General features: G+C 37.2%; 2 pseudogenes; one reads left to right on the top strand and one right to left on the bottom strand.

The window, feature by feature from the left end:
* The window catches only part of LOC130862527 (non-receptor tyrosine-protein kinase TNK1-like), a 414731-nt pseudogene that overhangs the window by 139490 nt on the left and 253194 nt on the right, over nt 1–22047 (top strand).
* Nucleotides 9641–10584, bottom strand: LOC130862529 (olfactory receptor 2G3-like; annotated as a pseudogene).

Raw genomic sequence — 22047 nt, 5'->3', positions numbered from 1 at the left:
ATTCTCATTTACTTAAATTCTGCTTAATTGCAACAGAGGGACTGACTCCCTAAGGTCAGAATTTCTAGCACATTTGGTTCTAATGTCACTAGTCTACAAGGGTTAAAAGGCAGATTATAGGCAAATGTGACTTACAAAATAAGCAGAGTCAGATTTGTGGTGAGGGTTAGATACACCGAAGGTTCAGAGCTGCAAGGAACTACAGAAGCGAAAGGTGAAGCCAGCCTAAGAAGTGAGGTACCCAGAAACCCGAGACACATCTTCCATTAGGATGAGCAGTCAGTATTCTAAAAACGGTAACTTTACTTTTATTTCTTATATTTTTCAAAGTATTGCTTTGTGAACTGTAATGATAGTAAAAACATTTGTTTCACAGTTAGAGGCTATAAGCAATGCAGGAGAGAGGCACAACAGGGATTGGGAATTAAAATTACTACAGTCAATAAAAAAATTAATTTACAATAAATTAAACCAAAGTCATCTTTTTTTTTTTTTTTTTTGATTTTCGAGACAGGGTTTCTCTGTAGCTTTTGGTTCCTGTCCTGGAACTAGCTCTTGTAGACCAGGCTGGACTTGAACTCACAGAGATCCGCCTGCCTCTGCCTCCCGAGTGCTGGGATTAAAGGCGTGCGCCATCACCACCCGGCTAGTCATCTTAAACTTGACCATCATGGGTGATATTGAGATTGGATTACTAGTTTCATCCATCAGGATAGCCAAGTGAATGGCAGGAGAAGCTGTGCCAGGTAGTTATGCTAAAGCATGAACTGACATTGTCCTCAAAACCAAAGGAGATTTCATAAGAAACCAACTTATAGGTTTGAGAAATGATTTAAATAATCAAGAATCTGGATTCCTCTTTACCACATAGTCATAATTCTATATGTATTAGCTATAATCTGCAAAGAATGGCCACTGAGGATTAGGGAGTCTACATTTTTTATTTGCACTGCTTACTCACAATGAACCTTGCAAATGCTCATTGAGTTTATTATCACTCTAGTTAGCTTGCAAAAAGAAAAACAATGAAAAGACAGGTTATTAGGAGCCTTCTACCCATGGCAATCTGATCATGCACCCTACACATAAACTCCTTTTCTGCTTAAAACTGAAAGGCTACATTTTTTTTATGAATGTAGGCATGAGAACATTTTTTGAATAATTGTTGTCAACTATTTGTTTAAAATAGCTATAAATATTATTTTCTAAGTAAACCTCTAAACATATTTACTCTGTCTTATAAACTTTCTCAGAATAATAAAGGCTATTTGGAAAATTTTCTCAGGAAACACCATTTCATTTAGAAATTTTAAAAATTTCTTTTAGCTGTGTTTTCCTTAAAATTAGTAATGAATCATATACTTTAAAAATGTAGAAGTCATGCTGTTCAAGATGAAATGCCACCATGAGTGAAATCCAATTTTGTGGTTTGTTACACTTTAAATACCATTTCCAGATGTTCTCTATTGTCCAAAGACCATCCATGAAGGCTAAAAGTCTTACACCTTTCTTTTCGTAAAATATTAATTCTCATGTTTATCTCAGTTAAATCCAAAAGGAATGCTTATTGGTACATGCAAAAGAACAATCTGTTTATGACTATGATCTGGTAACTCAAATTATACTTAGGATGTTTATCTCCTCAATTTATCAAATAGTTCTGCTTATATCCATTATGAAATTCATGAACCACAAGGAAACTGGTGACCAAAACATTCTTTGCCATTGTGGGATAGTAATCAACCTGAAATTTTTCATGTCATGAAATTTTTTTTGTTCCATATCTACTCTCTTACATCCAATCACTGAATTTCTATGATATCTTCCTTAGCCAGTAATTCCACTATGAGGGCTATAAAGTGACTGAAATGAAATGCATGGATGTTTTCTCTGTTCCAAACAACAGCTCCTGATGTCTTCATTGAGGGCTCTGACAGGAAATAATTGAAACCATAATGTCAAGTATGACAAATATCAGTAAGAGGAACTACAATGTTCTTTGGAGGGGAACTATATTTAGCCACATCTATTGTAATTGGTTAGTAGAAAACAAAGCACAATCACTAAATGAAACATGGAAAGCCGGGTGATGGTGGCGCATGCCTTTAATCCCAGCACTTGGGAGGCAGAGGCAGGCAGATCTCTGTGAGTTCGAGGCCAGCCTGGTCTACAAGAGCTAGTTCCAGGACAGGAACCAAAAAGCTACAGAGAAACCCTGTCTCGAAAATCCAAAAATAAATAAATAAATAAATAAATAATAAAAAAAATAAAAAAGAAATATGGAAAAAGTAATACAATTGTAAAATAAAATTGTTAATTCTATGAAAGGCAAAGAACACATTTTTTATTTTTGTGTTTTTTTCATGATTTCAACTAAATATATCTCAAAAAAGTGAGAAAATATTTCACCTTTTATATCTTGCCTGCTTCATATAATGAGTTATTCTGAGATAACTACTTTTGTTGGCTGGACAAACAGCATGTAAGATCTGGCAGAACCAGAGCTGAACAAAAGTTACTGGGATGCTGGAGAGGTACAGAAGGAATTGCATAGATAATTAGCAAAGAATAAGACATTTCAGTGAAACAAGAGAGATAAGAACAAGAAATCTATCATACAAAGGGGTGACCAAAGGTAAAAAGATACCTTCTATTATTGAAAAATGCTAACAGAGCTGAGGTAAAGTGTTTTCAACAATAATTATTAGGATTTATTATCACATGAATAAGTCACTATATTTAGTCATATTTCTCAAATTTCTCAAATTATTTATAGACAGCATGTACAACTTTGTCAAAAATAAGATGGCGATAAAAACAAATTCATATAAAACTGTCAAAAATTCTATAGTAAGTGAAGGAATAGAATTATACATATCTTTATTTTGGGATTAAAACTATTCTTAAATTAAATTAAACATTATCTCTAAAGTGGTTACAAAACCTTTTTACCAAGAGTCGTGATAATGTTTGGTATCTCAACAACAATATTACATTTATGTAACCTTGTACTTCAACTGTGTAATTTGAGTAATTTGTTCTCATTTAAACCAAGTGTTTATTTTACACAAAGGAGCATGAAACATACAATGCAATCAATTTGCATATGTACATAGTCATATTTTTGGTGGCTGTCACAACACAAACAAGTACCAGATAATTTTTAAAAATATTCTTCACAACTTTTCCCATTCTGCTGCATAAAGCTGAATATATAAACAATCATTCTAGCTTCAGGAAGATTACATGAATATAATGCAAAATTTTAAGAAATCATGTGAGAATTTTCCTCATGTAGGAAGTATGACTAAATTGGAAAAAAATGAGATCATCTCTGGAAACTGACTTTTATAGTTTGTGTTATTTGACTGTTGGTGTATGTGTGTGTGTATGTTTCTTTTTCCTTTTTTTGTTTTTTGTTTGTTTGTTTTTGAGACAGGTTTCTTGGTAGCTTTGGAGCCTGTTCTGGAATTCGCTCTTGTAGAACAGAATGGCCTTGAACTCATGGAGATCTGCCTGCCTTTGCCTTCCAAGGGAAGTGCTGGGATTAAAGGCATGTGCCACCACTGCCCCGCTGTGTGTATATTTCTTTACATAAACAAAAAAGGACACATTTTATACCATCAGTCTCAGTGATGTTAACTCCTCATTATTCTGTGGCTAAACATCTTTGTATATTAATTTTACATGCACATTATCCTGCGTTTTAGAGGTTTTATCCTTGTTGTCTTAATTATATTAAGCAGAGAGAAGATTCTACAAAAAAAAACAGAAAAGAAAAGAAAAAGAAGTATATTTGTCACCACCAACTGACTGCTTTTCATGGGTAGCAATTTCAAACTTCTATTATACAAAAGTATTAAGAACCTGTAGGAATGTGCCTTACTCTCTCTGAGGCATGAATGGGGTTGGGGGAAAGGTGGAGGGAATGGGAGGAGGGGAGGAAGGGGGTATTGGTACGTGAAATGAAAAAAAAAAAGGATAGTTTGTTCTCTTTTAAAAAATAAATAAAAGAACCTACAGGAAGGGAAGTTCAATTGAAAAAAATTATGTTCAAAAATATTTTGAGTAAATTACAAACTTAATGAAGCTTCAGTGAGGTTTTCACTTTCTTCTGTGTTAATAGATACAACACCTGATAACAAGTATCATATAATACATCTTTATTATATTTGCCTTTTATTTCTTTATTTTTGTTCGGTATTTAGGTAGATGCGGGAGCAATGGAGAGACACAGAGCCTCACTCTGCAATCCGTGCTGGCCTTTCTTTCACATAAATCCTCTTGCTTCAGCCTTTCAAGTGTTGGGGTTACCAGTGTGAGTCACCATGCCTGGTTCTAATTTGACTTTCTAAAACTCTTTACTTGTAAAAATGTGGGTATAAGAACGGATGACAGACTATACATGCACAGCTGTTAATACTATTTTTCTTATTGCGGAAATAAAATGAAGTTATTCATGGTTTTGTTTCAGCATCCCCTATCCAGTTTCTTTACTACATGAAACATTAAGGATAACCAGGACGGCAAAGCTCTATTATTGATATTTTTCAGTATGGAATTCCAGCAATGAGAAGGCTCAATAGCACCCCTCATCACACCAGCGGCTTTGTTCTGGTAGGCTTTTCTGAATGGCCCTGACTGGAGATGGCTCTCCTTGTCGTCGTCTCCATCTTCTATATATTGACCCTCTTTGGTAATTCAGCTATTATCATTTTGTCTCGCCTTGATCCTAAACCCCATACCCCCATGTATTTCTTCCTGGCCAACCTTTCCTTTTTAGATCTCTGCTATACTACTTCTACTGTCCCCAGATGCTGATAAATGTACAGAGCCATAAGAGAAGCATCAGCTATGAGGGATGCATAGCACAGCTGTTCATCTTCCTCGGCCTTCTCTCTATCATGGCTTGTGATCGCTATGTGGCCATCTGCCAGCCTCGGCGTCACACAGTTGTCATGCACTCTCAGCTGTTGGCAGCAGTAGCCTGGGTAACTGGTTTCAGCAACTCCTTGGTGCAGACAGTCCTGACTTCTTTGTTGCCTCGTTGTGGGAAATACCAGATAGAGAATTTCTTCTGTGAGGTACCTGCCATGCTTCAGTTATCATGCGTTGACACCTGGGTCAATGAGATAGAGATGTATGCTGCTGTGGTTGTCAGAAAAGTTATCCCACTTGGGTTAATTCTTTTCTCTTATGTCAATATTGTCAGAGCAGTCATAAGGATACAGTCTTCTGAAGGTCGGAAGAAGGCTTTTCACACTTGTGGGTCCCATCTTTTGGTGGTCATAATGTTCTATGGCTCTGCCATCAGTGGATATGCATACATGGCACCTAACAGCAGCTCAGCAAAACTGAAGGGCAAGCTTTTGGCACTCTTCTACAGACTCATGACCCCAATGCTTAACCCTCTTATCTATACCTTGAGGAACAAGGATGTCAAGGCAGCAGTGAAGAAGATACTTGGAAGAGAACAAGAGCAAGGATAGAATTCAGCTTAGGTGAAAACAGGTCCTATTGAAATCCAGTCCTTGGTTCCAGAGCAGACTTGCTAACAGCCATTATTCTTCTAATCAGAAAAACTATCCTGATTGTGACTACTTGTTATTGTTTATATGAAATAGTCAATTAGTTCAACAAAACAAAAAATGATTAAGTAAATATTAAATTTTATTAGAAATGTTGTGTGGAAAATGAATAGGGGTAGCAACTTTTTAAAAGTGTAAAAACACATCTACATGAAATTTAGTCATTTTGTGCCATACACAAACAAAATGAATTATAATTTCCTACCTTCAATATTTTGCATGTTATAAAGATAAAGATAAAGTTTTATATCTAATCTTCCTTTAATCAGTATTTTGAGTTACCTTCCTGATAAATGAGTGGCTGTGGTAATGATCTGCACTGCTGTGGAGGACAGTAATGAGAAGAGGGCCCCATAAAATCCTTCTGACTGTGTTACTTTCCTCAGTCTTCCTCACAATGTATTTTTTATCTCATATTGCATTGTGTAATAGATTTGTTTCCATTGTGATTTCTCTGCATGTAAGGAACAGAGCATAACAGATTTTTTGGTTCCAGTTTTTGATAGTATACAGAAATTATCTATCATGCTAGGGAATTACCATTACACTATTTGTTATTCAATAATATTGTGGTTTTTTTTATTAACTTAAGTCATTATCTTGTTTCCAATTTTTGAAGAAAGGATTTCATTTATTTTATGATGAACTGAAAATTGTTATTATTTTTCATATAATATATTTTGACCATATTCTTTGCCTTCCCCCAACTCCTTTATCATCTCTAACTCCCTACCCACCCAACTTCATGGATTTTTTTCCTCTCAAAAAGAAAAAGAAAAGAGAAGCAACAAAAAACAAAAAGAATGAAAATCTAATAGAAAAAGTCAGTAAACAAAAACAAAACAAAACAAAAAGTACACATACACACACACACACACACACACACACACCAACAGCATGGAGTTTGTCTTGTGTTAAGTAACTTCTCCTAAGCATGAAGCCTGCCATACTCCTCTTCTCAGTGCTGAATTTTTTTCTAGTTTGAACCTTTGAAGGTCTTGTGCATGTTGTCATAGTCTTTCTGTCTGTCAGTCTTTCCTATTTGTAGTCCCTTGATTTTCTTCAGTTGTTTTATTGTTCTAGGTAAGAATTTAAGTCCTATATTGGATAGCTATGGAAATAGTAGACAATCTTGTCTTGTTTCATAGGAAGTGTTTTGAGTTTCTCTCCATTTAGGTTGATGTTGGCTATGGGTTTACTATAAATTGTCTTTATTGTATTGAAGCATATCCCTTGTATCCCTAAGCTCTCTAGGACTTTTACCAAGAAAGGATGTTGGATTTTGTCAAAGGCCTTTTCAGCATCCAATGAGATGATTACATGGTTTTTGTCTTTTAGTCTGTTTATGTGGTGGATTATGTCTATTGATTTCTGCATGGTGAATCATGTTTGCATCACTGGGATGAAGCCAACTTGATTATATTGGATAAGCCTTTAATATGTTTTTTAATGTTATTTATTTTTCTCAGATCTCTCATGGTGTTGATGACTATGCTGATTGATTATAGCTTTGTCAGTTTAAGAGCAGCAAGCATACCAGCTCCTCCTACAAGGCTGCAGATGTCTTCTCAGTTCTCTTCATTAGTAAAAATCAGGCCGCTGGCCTCAATGGAGAGCTACTTCTAGGTCTCTAGCTGACAAAGGCACAGTTTACCTTGCTACCAGACTCTAAAAAGAGAATAATCTCACAAAACAGGATGCAAAGTAACTTTTTGCTATTCCTTTGTGAGATATTTTGTTCATAGATTTGTTGGCTATTTATAGCTGTGGCAATGAGAACATTTTCTGTAGATTTAAATGCAGTATTTGCTACATAAGAGTTTTCTTGCTTTTTACCCCACTTACGCCCTCTTTTTTATTACTCTTTAAGCTATTCCCAAATAACTCTTTTTGTGGATCATTTGTAGTGTCTATGAACTGACATTACTACTTATGTGAACATACTCTCGCAGAGAATAGTACAATTGATGGCAAACGAGTGATCCACTATCACCATCCACCCATCTACACCCATCAACAGGATCTAGCATCCACCTGCAAACTATAGTGGCACAACAGCAGCACAAATGTTATGAGAGTATCCAACCACTTTTTAAAATTGGATTATGGAATCACACCTAAAGGAACATAGAAGTAAAATGACTCCCAATGGCAAATATAAAGAAAGAAAGGAAGAAAATTCCACCCACCAAGTACCTGTCTTCTACAGAAATTTTTATGTAGTCTGTCAACAGGCAATTTTGTGAGATTGTCTCTATGTAAATTTGACTATTAGAACAAAGAATGAATGATATGACCCTAAGGCCTCCTGGTTTGTGTGTGGTAGGTGGGGGATGGAGCAAGGTTACTCTCTTGTCTGTGCAGAAGTCACACTGCTGAAGTGTTTTGGGAAGGAATTCCATTTTGAAGGGAAAAGTCATGGCTTCACAAGGTTTTTACAGATATGACAGTGATTTTTCTAAAATCGGGTTGCTCCATGTGGACATGGACGTATACACTTCCAGAGGATCTGCCTGTTGGTCTGTCATCTGTACATTCACTGTATATTGTGGACTCCGACAGACAATTCCAGCTCTAGGGAATCCAATAGTTCTCTTAATTCTTTGGTATCTGTATGATTTGTGCACAAAGACACATGCATTAATAAAGTATGATAAATATTTTAAATTGTTTTATCAAAAACTAGAGAAAGTCATAAGCAAAGCCACTGAAAATGTCAAGTATTTGTGACTGAGCCCTCCATTTTGGTCTGCTGATCTATCATGCTTTCTGAATGCTGAATACTTCACACTGGCTCGATTCCTACATCTTTATAGTAATTTTAAATCAGAAATCAAGGTGTTGTAATTTTATTTGAAAACTGTTTATCTATTGAGATCTTGGTCCATTACCTTCCCTTTGATTTTACTTAATAATGTTGGCTGTGTAGCAATGTCTGGCTTCTTGGAATCAGACAGAAGCAGTGAACAGTGGGTAAACTCTATTGTAAATGTAATAAAAATACCCACAAGTTAACAATCTAACTTTAAACAGGACAGTTCCACAAAAAAATGACTTCAATCAATTTCAGTAATCAAGCTTAATTTTTAATGTTGTTAATGGGTTGTTTAATTTGATATTTAAGAGTTAATAAGACAAATTAAAGATAATTGGGGTGACTTTTAAATTTAGATTTAATGGCTTTAAGAAATACATTTTCTTCTTATTTTGTCCAATTTGAAATTTTATAAGTTCTTTTACCTCTGCTTAGACTAGTTAAAGAAAACCAAAAGAACATGCATTTTACATTATTTAAACATTTAAAGAATTTTACAAACTAACTAGAGAAGGCTGAATCTGAGAACCGAGGAATTCATAATCATTTTTTAGTTCTACAAATTTCTTGTCTTGTTTTGCCTGGAAGGGACTGGATTTCTAAGATCATGTTATTTAATAAAATCACCTAATATTCTGAATACAATAATCACAGTTCAGAAATTATCATCTAATGTACATAACTTGATATGTAAAATTAATTTTTTTTGTGAAAATCTCATTTAGCAAAAACACAGGATGAAAAAACCTCCACTAGGAGACCCACTGGAGCAGACCATTGAGGGAAAACAAAAACACGGGTGTATGGCTTAGACTAGGGCATTACCAGGAGACCTTGGTCCAAGGATATAGAAACTATGTCTCACAGGGTTTGCATGAACACACTACTAAAGAATGCCTCAAAGACTTTTAGCTAGCATTAAACACACTTTAGACAAAAGAGATCAATCAATAGAAATCTTTAATAATATAGAGCCAGAATTCTTAATTTAAAAAGTGACTATAAAAAGAGAAAATTGATTGCAGGAGTCTTGACAACAGCAACTGTTTTCAGTTTATTAGATAATGTGATTATCAGCATAGGACATCTCTGGGTACAATAATTAGGGGAGCGGTTTTATTGCTGGTAGCTCTCCAGAGAGGCCTGTGAGTTTGGTTATGGATAATCTGTGTCAGGGTGATCCTGGGTATTGCCTCTGGATAAGCACCTCCATATCACTGAAAACAGATCCATATCTCTACTTCGCAAGAATTTTCTCTCTGGGGCTGTTATCTTTTCTCACTAGCCTTTTCAAAGCTCCCTTCACATCTTTGTTTCTTAAAGTGTAAATGAGGGGGTTTAGAGTAGGAATAACCACAGTGTACAAAAGGGTGATGAATTTCCCCTGACTATGTGCATACGAACTATTAGGCTGGATATAGACAGCAGTGATTGTGCCATAAAATAGCACTACTACCAGCAGGTGCGATCCACAGGTTCCAAGAGCTTTACCCCAGGTTAGAGCTGACTTTAACCTCATCAGTACTTGGGCAATGTACCCATATGATACCAAGATGAGTGCCAGGGGAAGGAGGAGTAGCACCAAGGAAGCCATGAATAGCTGCACTTCGTTGCTACACAGGCCAGCTTGATCATGGCAGGAACTTCACAGATGAAGTGATAAATCCTGTGGTTCCCACAGCGAGGCAGGTGGAGGGTGATGGTGCCCTGAATCAGCGTGTTGCCCACTCCACTCAGCCATGCTATTCCTGCAAGAGCCTGGCAGAGCCGTGGGTGCATAACTGTGGCATAATGGAGTGGCCGGCAAACAGCAGCATAGCGATCAAATGCCATAACTGCGAGGAGGACACACTCAGTGGACCCCGGAGCCAGAGACACATAGAGTTGAATAGCACAACCTGTGGGAGTAATTGTCTTGGCTGGACCATGGAGGTTCCACAGCAGCTGAGGAACAATGCTGGTGGAAAAGCAGATATCAACAAAAGAGAGGTTGGTAAGAAAGTAGTACATGGGTGTTTGGAGCACGGAATCCAAACAGGAGACAAGGATGATGGCTGTGTTGCCTACCAGTGTCAGGAGGTAAGAGATTAGCACCACCACAAAGAGGATCTTTCCAAGTTGTGGCTGATCAGAGAAGCCCACCAGGATGAAATTGCCACCTGAGCTCTCGTTAACTGTCATCACTCTACCTATACAAAGGAGGGCGGCAAACACAGAAGCGCAGGTTCGATAAAACGGAAATGGAAAGGGATCAGAAATCCGCTAGAAGAACATGGATCCTAAAGACGGAAGATAGGATATGTTCTATATAGGAGACAGGTAGGAAAATGAGGGAGAGAAAGAGAGAGAGAGAGAGGGAGAGAGATTGAGATTCATGTTTCAATGGAAAGTCAAAGAATAAAGAGTTTACTGAGAATGAGAACTGTTAAAGGCACAGAGCTACACAAAGAACTACAAACAAGTAAGGGATAAGAGTAGGAGAAAGAGTCTTACCCAGGGAAAAGTGCACCAATTCATTAACCAATCCCAAGTGGTCAGTCCTGAAAACACATACAAGTAACATCTTACAGTTTGAGCGGGACATATGCATATATAGATATTCCTAAATGCATGTGTGCATGTAAAAATTATTGGAAAAGGCCATAAGTTTGAAAGAGAGCAAGGAGAGGGTTTGGAGGAAGAAAAACGAAGGGAGAAATGACATAATTATCAATCTCAAAAATAAAAGGAAAATGCTTTAAAAAGTTCAGAGCTAAAAAAACAGACCTTGTGAAAATTACTCAACAATCGATTGCTCAGTTTTTCCAAATTGTCTCATTTATTCTTTTAAGAAATTTACCCTCTTTTCTTCAAAAGCACTTATAAAATTACCCATGAAAGGTAGAAAGAGAGCTGTCAAATATATAAACAGGTTTTTGGTAGGTATCCCACTGTGACAGTAGGAAAAGTAACAAAGAAGCATTTGGAAAGAAAAAGTAAAAGGAAATGATACTGCACATCTCTTCCTGAAATGGGTATTTGTAAAATGCTGAGAAAAAAATTATACAACCATAGTGATTTAATGGTTTGTTAGACATAATGCATGGGTTAGTTGTCTGCCAGTATTTTTCTTATAATATGAAAGCAGGCAGTCTTGAGTAGTTTAGCAGTCAATATAGAACGCTCTTGTTAGTTTTGAATAATTTTAGAGCCTTGAAAAATAATTTTACACTTGTGAGTTTTATTTTTATGTTACGGTAACTAAGACTTAATTAGCCACCTTTGAACTTGTGTTTTATAACCTATTTTCCTTGTTATTGTAACTTCATAGTATAAAACAATAGAGAATATAAGCTCAATTGATTTATTGCTTTATTTAGATTTCCAAAACATTTCTTTGTGTACATACATTGTACACAGTACTGTGCTACATAATGTCATTTTCATACACGTGTATATTGTATATTAAGAGAAACCCCTTATTTTCCCATTTCATTTAGTTTTATCAAAGACTTTATATGAATATATTAGATAGGAAGCCTTATAGGGGAGCACTTATCTTTTGACTGTAATGCTTCATTATCATATTTCATAAAAATAATGTAAAATAGGATATTACTTAAAGTAAAATTAGTATTTATAAAAATGCCAGTTTCCCATACTATCATTTAATCAAGTTCTGCACAATTTCACCCTCCTTTCTCTTTTCAGAATGATACCTAATATAACAATGTTACTTCTCACTTAATCAAGTTTTAATTCCTTTATTCATTCAGTGTCTCCTAAGATTACTTTAGTCATGCTTATCAACTTCTACCTACCTGTAAGGGTCAATTTCCTGGGCATCCTTTTTGAAATCCTGAGGGGCTTTGTTTATAACCATGCAAATTTACACATGTGTCTATTTCAAAGAGCAGGGGGAAGGAAATGCTAAATGTGCAGAAATGCTTCTTTTAAATATCTAAAACAAACAAATATATTTAAACAATAGAATAGATGTTAACACACTTTTAGTAAGTTGCTGTCTTAACCATCTTATAAAATTGCTACTCTCCCATTTTTCCTCTCTTAACTAAGAAATGTTGTTTAAAAATTAATCAGATAAAGGGTGTGATAAAATAGTATGTTTCTTAAATTATCTAATTCAAATTTAACATCGATGTTTATATTCATTTATCTGTTATTATTCATATTTAATGAAAAAGCTAAGTATTTTTCCCTAACTGTATGCACTTCACATTGATCATTCAAGGTACTTGACTGTCCTTAGGAATTGTGTGAAACAATAATTTTGAAACCATATTTTAACATTATAATGCTATAAAATAAGTTTTTCCAGAAATGTTAGTGTTTTTGTAAAGGTAGCTGCTATATATTGTATTTTCAAGCTTCTTTACTGATATAGCCATGATTTCTTAATGGATTGATGTAACTCAGTCTTGTTGAGGAAATAAAAGACATGAACATCTTAATTTACTTCTGTTTTAAATGTAAGTATTTAATATAAAAGCAATGCTTTTAGTTCTCTATAATTTTTCAGAAAATACAGTGATTCATAATCAAGGAAACACGAATAGTTGCCATGTATACACAAAAAACAGAGAGGCATAAACTGTCTCCTCAGCAGCACATGTATGTCCAACACTATTGCCATGTTATGAAGGAGTTCATATTTTAAAGAATCTAAGTCATAAGGAAATTCTGTCAAATGGAGAAATTATCTTTCTTTGTTATGCTATCTTTGCTTTTTCTATTTCTGAACATATATTCTACAAACTTAAGGTAACTGTAAAATATAAATTATTTAAGTCTAAGTTTATAGTGAAATTTAATTTACTATGTTATTAAAAAATTTTTAAACTGCTCAGAATTCCAAAATACATATAAATAATTAGCCGAGCCACTTAAAGAAGACTGACTTGGCAGTTGATGAAAACATTACTTTCTTAGCTACAGTTTGTATAATGGTGAGACGAGGAGATGAAGAACAGGTGGTTATTATTTCCTCACCTCTGAAAGTTTTGTCCCCTCATCCTTCCAATTACATTCATAGGCTGAAAAGATGTTGCTTTTCATAAACACAAGACTCTGAAAATGAATCTTTGAATCCAAGCCCAAATATCAGATGTGAGTGCTTTGGCCAGAGCCAGGGGATGTTGAAGTGTATCACTGCAGCAGGAAATGATGCCAGCCCAAACTGGGATCTGGGGATCCCTATATTCCTAAAAGGGCAATTATCATCTGACACAAGAGTGACCAAGAACAAAATCTTCTGGGATACTGTATTGTAGTCACTGCTTCTTCACAGGTAAGTCTTTAATATGAGATGTTTCCAGGCTGTCAGGTCACATGCTGGACTTAGATTGTGAAGAAAGTGAGAATAGATTTCTTACTCTGAGCAAGTCTCAAGATTAGATAACTAATTCTCATGGAATCATCTCCCTTATTGACATGATTAGTAGTCTCTGTATAATCAGAACATAAAGCTTCGAATAAAGGTGAATATATGACATGGCAACCATTGTCCTAGGAATGAATTTTAATATGTGGATTCTGTTGAGGAGAAACAAGAGTAGTTATTTTGACAGTTTTATCCATATTCTTTAATTTTATAAAAAGGTTCTGTGGTCTCACATATAAACTTCTTAAAAATTCACAAAGTTCATTGGAACTTCATTCAAAAACATAAAGCAAAGCACATGCACTATAGTTGCTTGAGCCTACTTTGTTCCAAATCATTTGCCTGCAACCATTTCATTGAGTGATCTTGAGTAATACATCTTAAGAACTTATATAAAACAGATAGTAAGACAAGTGTAGAGAGACGTCATCACAGAAACCTGCATTCAAAAATGGAGAGGGCACCGTCTTATTGACATCAGTCATAAATCAATGCTAATAAGCAAAGGTCTCATGAAGAACATAGACACCAACACATATAATCCTTCTTTGTGATAACTTTTAGAAGATCCTAAAAATAATACTTAATTCATTTGATGTCATACCTGAAAACAGGCATATACATTGGGGAAGAGATATATAGGTTATGACCATTCCATACACAAAAGTATCTGTCATGTTGAGATAGATTTAAGGAATATACCTCTCTCTATGCCTCTAGAGCAGAAATAAGACATCATCAGATCACTCTTTGATAGAGTCTAAGTTGGCAGTAATATTTTAATGCAAACTTTCTTTTAAATAAGCTATTAAGCATTGGGAAATTTTGACTCATTAATTAATTGATACTAGATAAGCTCCTGGTGCCCTGGGTTTCTTGAGTGAAAAACTATGGTGGCTAGTTTTATGTCAACTTGATACAAGCTACAGTTATGAAGAAGGAACCTCAACTGAGAAAAATATACCCACCATGTTAGCCTGCAAAAAGCAAAACACAAAACAAAACAAAACAAAAAACCCTGTTGCTCATTTTCTTGTTTAGTAATTAAGGTAGGAGGATCTAGGGCATTGTGGGTGGTGTCACCCCTTGATTGGTGGTGCTCTATCTAAGGAAACAGGCTGAGCAAATAATAATCAAACAAGCTAGTAAGAAACACTTCTCTATGACCCCTGTATTAATTTTGGCTTCCAGGTTTCTGCTCAGAATTCCTTCCCGGACTTCCCTGGATGATGAGTTGACTAAAAATTTTAAGTTTAAATACTTCCCCCTTGGCTGAGGAGTTCCATCTGGATGGGTGAGTGTGTGCTATCCAGGGGCAGACTGTCCTGGAAGAGAGCACAAACCCCCTCCCCCAGCTCGTGCTGCAGGGCCCCTTTTCTTACACATGATCCAGCCCACCAGCTCCCCCGCCCAAGCTTGCCCTGCTGACTGCTAAGTCCTCTGCTCAAGAACAATTTTCCAGCTCCTATACTAAGGCTACCCACGCAGAGCGGTGAGTGCCTGCCTACCAGGCAGGCCTCAAGTTCCCTCGCAAGGGAGCAAGGGCACCTTCAACTCGGGCTGCAGGGTCTTCTGTGCCCTTCTGGACCCCGCCCTGCCTGCCACATTCTTCCTTTTGTCCCTGGCTCATTGGGCTACCAGGTGTCCCTGTTTAGGTGCTGAGCAGTTCCATCTGGACGGGTGAGTGTGTGCTATCCAGGGGCGGACTGTTCCAGAAGAGAGCACAAACCCCAATCCCCCAGCTCCTGCTGCAGGGCTTTCTTTCCTACACATGACCACCCCCCCAAGCCTGCCTTGTCTGCAAGGTCCTTTGCTGAGGAACAGCTTCCTGCTCCTACACTAAGGCTACCCACTCAGTCTTTGTTGAATTCAATGAAAACGAAGACTCAACATACTCAAACCTATGGGACACTATGAAAGCAATCCTAAGAGGAAAGTTCATAGCCCTAAGTGCCCACTTAAAGAAAACGGAAAAAGCACACATTGGAGACTTAATAGCCCACCTGAAAGCTCTAGAAAAAAAGAAGCAGACTCATCTAGGAGGAATAGAAGACTGGAAATAATTAAACTGAGGGCTGAAATCAACTAAATAGAAACACAGAAAACAATCCAAAGAATCAATGAAACAAAAAGCTGGTTCTTGGAGAAAATCAATAAGATTGATAAACCTCTATCTAAACTAATCAAAGGGTGGAGAGAGAATACGCAAATTAACAAGATCAGAAACGAAAAGGGAGACATAACTACAGACAGAGAGGAAATTAAGAAAATCATTAGATCTTACTACAAAAGCCTGTATGCCACAAAATTGGAAAATGTAAAAGAAATGGACACTTTTTTAGATAAGTACCACATACCAAAGTTAAACCAGGACGAGGTGAACAATTTAAATAGACCTGTTAGTTGCGAAGAATTAGAAGTTGTTATAAAAAACCTCCCTACCAAAAAAAGCCCAGGTCCAGACGGCTTCAATGCAGAATTCTATCACAACTTCCAAGAAGACCTAATACCTATACTCCTTAATGTATTTCACAATGTTGAAACAGAGAAATCATTGCCAAATTCTTTTTATGAAGCTGCAGTTACTCTGATACCAAAACCACACAAAGACCCAACCAAGAAAGAGAACTACAGGCCAATCTCACTTATGAACATCGATGTGAAAATCCTCAATAAAATACTGGCAAACCAAATCCCAGAACACATTAGAAAAATTATCCTTTATGATCAAGTAGGCTTCATCCCAGGAATGCAGAGCTGGTTCAACATACGTAAATCTATCAATATAATCCATCATATAAATAAACTGAAAGAAAAAAATCATATGATCGTTTCATTAGACGCTGAAAAAGCATTTGACAAAATTCAACATCCCTTTATGATAAAGGTCTTAGAGAGATTAGGGATACAAGGGTCATATCTAATCATAATAAAAGCTATTTATAGCAAACCGACAGCAAACATCAAATTAAATGGAGTGAAACTCAAAGCCATCCCACTAAAATCAGGAACACGACACGGCTGTCCACTCTCTCCATACTTCTTCAATATAGTGCTTGAATTTCTAGCGATAGTAATGAGACAATATAAGGGGATCAAAGGAATTCAAATTGGAAAGGAAGAAGTTAAACTTTCATTATTTGCATATGATGATAGTGTACATAAGCGACCCAAAAACTCCAGAAAAGAACTCCTACAGCTGATAAACACCTTTAGTAGCATGGCAGAATACAAGATCAATTCCAAAAAATCAGTTGCCCTCCTATACACAAAGGATAAGGAAGCAGAGAGGGAAATCAGAGAATCATTACCTTTCACAATAGCCACAAATAGCATAAAATATCTTGGGGTTACTCTGACCAAGGATGTGAAAGATCTATTTGACAAGAACCTTAAGACATTGAAGAAAGAAACTGAAGAGGATACCAGAAAATGAAAGGATCTCCCTTGCTCTTGGATTGGAATGATCAACATAGTAAAAATGGCAATTCTCCCAAGGGCAATTTATAGATACAATGCAATCCCCATTAAAATCCCATCAAAATTCTTCACAGATCTTGAGAGGACATTAATCAACTTTATATGGAAAAACAAAAAACTCAGGATATCCAAAACAATCTTATACAATAAAGGAACTTCGGGAGGCATTACCATCCCTGACTTCAAACTCTATTACAGAGATTCAGTATTGATAACAGCTTGGTATTGGCATAAAAACAGAGAAGTCGATCAATGGAATCGAGTAGAAGACCCGATTTTAACCCACAAACCTATGAACACCTGATTTTTGATAAAGGTGCTAAAAGTATTCAATGGAAGAAAGAAGGCATCTCCAACAAATGGTGCTGGCAGAACTGATTGTCAACCTGTAGAAGAATGAAAATAGATCCATATCTATCGCCATGCACAAAACACAAGTCCAAATGGATTAAAGACCTCAATTTCAGTCTGAACACACTGAACCTGATAGAAGAAAAAGTGGGAAGTACTCTACAACATATGGGTACAGGAGATCACTTCCTACGTAGATCCCCAGCAGCACAGACATTAAGGACAACATTGAATAAGTGGGACCTCCTGAAACTGAGAAGCTTCTGTAAAGCAAAGGACACTGTCACTAAGACAAAAAGGCAACCCACCGACTGGGAGAAGATCTTCACCAACTCTGCAACAAACAAAGTTCTGATCTTCCAAATATATAAAGAACTCAAGAAACTTGACTTTAAAATGCTAATTAACCCAATTAAAAATGGGACACTGAACTGAACAGAGAATTCTCAACAGAAGAAATTCAAATGGCCAAAAGACACTTAAGGTCATGCTCAACCTCCTTAGTGATAAGGGAATTTCAAATTAAAACAACTTTGAGATACCATCTTACACCTGTCAGAATGGCTAAAATCTAAAACACCAATGATAGCATTTGCTGGAGAGGTTGTGGAGTAAGGAGCACACTCATCCATTGCTGGTGGGAATGCAAACTTGTGCAACCACTTTGGAATTCAGTGTGGCGATTTCTCAGGAAATTTGGGATCAACCTACCCAAAGATCCAGTAATACCACTCTTGGGAATATACCCAAGAGATACCCTATTATATGACAAAAGTATTTTTTCAACAATGTTCATAGCAGCATTGTTTGTAATAGCCAGAACCTGGAAACAACCTAGATACCCTTCAATGGAGAAATGGATGAAGAAAGTGTGGAATATATACATATTAGAGTACTACTCAGCGGTAAAAAACAATGACTTCTCGAATTTTGCGTGCAAATGGATGGAAATAGAAAACACTATCCTGAGTGAGGTAATCCAGACCCAAAAAGAAGAACATGGGATGTACTCACTCATAATTGTTTTCTAGCCATAAATAAAGGACAGTGAACATATAATTTGTTATCCTAGAGAAGCTAAATAAGGAAGTAAACCCAAAGAAAATCGTATAGTCATCTGCCTGGATAGGGGAAGTAAACAAGATTGCCGGGCAAAAACTGGGAACTTGAGGGTGAGGTGGCATGGGGCTAAGGGGAAATGGGGTAGAAACGTGAGAAGGGGAGGATGGGAGTAGCTTGGGGGATTGGGATGGTTGGAATATAGGAAGGGTGGATACAGGAGCAGCGAAATATATATCCTAACTAAGGGAGCCATCTTAGGATTGGCAAGAGACTTGACTCTAGAGGGGCTCGCAGGTGTCCAGGGAGATGTCCCCAGCTGGTACCTTGGGTAACTGAGGAGAGGGAACGTGAAATGACCTTATCCTATACTGATGAATATCTTGCATATCACCTTAGAACCTTCATCTGGCGATAGATCGAGATAGAGACAGAGACTCAATTTGGAGCAACGGTCTGAGCTCTTAAGGTCCAAATGAGGAGCAGAAGGAGGGAGAACATGAGCAAGGAAGTCGGGACCACGAGGGGTCACCCACCCACTGTGACAGTGGAACTGCTCTATTGGGAGCCCACCAAGGCCAGCTAGACTGGGACTGAATAAGCATGGGTTGAAACTGGACTCTGTGAACATGGCAGACAATGAAGGCTGATGAGAAGCCAAGGACAATGGCACTAGGTTTTGATCCGAATACATGAACTGGCTTTAGGGGAGCTTAGCCTGTTTGGAAGCTCACCTTCCTGGACCTAGATAGAAGAGGGAGGACCTTGGTCTTCCCTCAGGGCACGGAATTTGGACTGCTCTTCAGTATCGAGAGGGAGGGGGAATGGAGTGGGAGGAGGAGAAGAGGAGTGGGGATAGGGGGAGGGGAGTGGGGGAACGGGGAAGGGGGAAATGGGAAATGGGGAGCAGGTAGAAATTTTAATTAAAAAAGAATAAAAATAAATAATTAAAAAATTATAATAAATCATATAAATATTTAAAATATTAAAAAAATAACAATGCATGAAAAAAGGACACAGTTGAAGGAGAACTGGGATGTGTGGTATATAGGAGAGTTGGAGGTACGAAAGTAAAGGTACAAATATTATAATTTGTAGGGAGTCAAAAGGTTCACATGTTCACAGATAGAACTGGGGAAACTAGGAATGTTAATCACACAAAATTGTCAATCCAATGAATATTTGTATACTCTGTTTTCTATTCTGACAGCTGGGCTGGTAGTGGATAATAGCCAACACATATTTTCCTTGTGTTATCTGTGGCCAGGCCATACTAAACTCCCAGAAGCAACAGTGGACATACTTAATATTCAAAGTGTCAAAATACAGTCAAAATGGTTCATACTGATTCATGCCTTGGGAAACTGTGAGAGAGTCTCAGGAAGAAAAAAAAAGAGGTATTTTAGCTCAAGTTTTGCTTTCTTTTTGTTTTGTGGCATGTTCTTGTATGTCACTTTTGTGTTTCTTTCAATAAATGCTTGTATTCAATTTGTAAGACATTATTATTGTCTTGAACATAGCTATAGAACCCAATCTGGTTAAAGGATGGGCTGAATGTTGTCCTCGCTGTATCTACAATCTTGAGACAACCCAGGGTCAAATTCTAAAAGATTTAGTCATGTTTCTTTTACAAATATGGGTTCTCTTGTATTTGGGGCATAGGTATTCAGGACTGAGATTTCACCTTGATGAATTGGTCCTGTTATGAGAATAAAATGTCCTCCTCCATCTCTTCTGATTTGTATTAGTTTGAAATCTATTTTGTTAGATATTGGTGGAGGTATACCAGCTTGTTTCTTAGGTGCACTTGATTGGAAAATCTTTTCCCAAACCTTTACACTGAGGTAATGTCTGTCTTTGACGTCGAAGTGTGTTTCTTGTATACAGATGTATGGATCTTGCTTTCATATACATTTTCTTAGCTTAGGTCTTTGCACGGGTGAATTGAGTCCACTGATATTAAGAGATATTAATGAAGAGTGTCTGTAAATTACTGTTATTTTTCTTTTCTTTTTCTTTTTCTTTTTCTTTTTTTAAAAACAACTTTGAGATACCATCTTACACCTGTCAGAATGGCTAAAATCAAAAACACCAATGATAGCCTTTGCTGGAGAGGTTGTGGAGAAAGGGGCACACTCATTCATTGCTGGTGGGAATGCAAACTTGTGCAACCACTTTGGAAATCAGTGTGGCGATTTCTCAGGAAATTTGGGATCAACCTACCCCAAGATCCAGTAATACCACTATTGGGAATATACCCAAGAGATGCCCCATCAAATGACAAAAGTATCTGTTCAACTATGTTCATAGCAGCATTGTTTGTAATAGCCAGAACCTGGAAACAACCTAGATGCCCTTCAATGGAGGAATGGATGAAGAAAGTGTGGAATATATACATATTAGAGTACTACTCGGCGGTAAAAAACAATGACTTCTCGAATTTTGCGTGCAAATGGATGGAAATAGAAAACACTATCCTGAGTGAGGTATCCCAGACCCAAAAAGAGGAACATGGGATGTACTCACTCATAATCGGTTTCTAGCCATAAATAAAGGACAGCGAACATATAATTTGTGATCCTAGAGAAGCTAAATAAGAAAGTGAACCCAAAGAAAATCGTATACTCATCCGCCTGGAGAGGGGAAATAGACAAGATTGCCGGGCAAAAACTGGGAACTTGCGGGTGAGGTGGCAAGGAGCAAAGGGGAAATGGGATGAGAAACATGAGAAGGGGAGGATGGGAGGAGCTCGGGGGATTGGGATGGTTGGGATATAGGAAGGGAGGATATGGGAGCAGCGAAGTATATATCCTAACTAAGGGAGCCATCTTAGGGTTGGCAAGAGACTTGTCTCTAGAGGGGTTCGCAGGTGTCCAGGGAGATGTCCCCAGCTGGTACCTTGGGCAACTGATTTATTGGGAGCCCACCAAGGCCAGCTGGTCTGGGACTGAATAAGCATGGGTTGAAACTGGACTCTCTGATCATGGCAGACAAAGAAGGCTGATGAGAAGCCAAGGACAATGGCACTAGGTTTCGATCCTAATACATGAACTGGCTTTGTGGGAGCTTAGCCTGTTTAGATGCTCACCTTCCTGGACTTAGATACAAGACCTTGGTCTTCCCGCTATGCAGGGAATTTGGACTGCTCTTCAGTATCGAAAGGGAGGGGGAATGGTGTGGGGGGTGGAGAAGAGGAGTGGGGATAGGGGGAGGAGAGTGGGGGGAGGGGGCAATATTTGGGAGGAGGGGAGGGAAATGGGAAATGGGGAGCAGGTGGAAATATTAATTAAAAAAGAATAAAAAACAAAATAAAAAAATTAATAAAAAAATAAATAATAAAAAAAATTTAAAAAAAATAAAAAAAAGAACTCCTG

This window comes from Chionomys nivalis, chromosome 20 (assembly GCF_950005125.1).
Source record: "Chionomys nivalis chromosome 20, mChiNiv1.1, whole genome shotgun sequence".
NCBI lineage: Eukaryota > Metazoa > Chordata > Mammalia > Rodentia > Cricetidae > Chionomys > Chionomys nivalis.
Note: the sequence above shows the minus strand (reverse complement) of the source record. Positions and strands in the feature narration are given on the sequence as shown.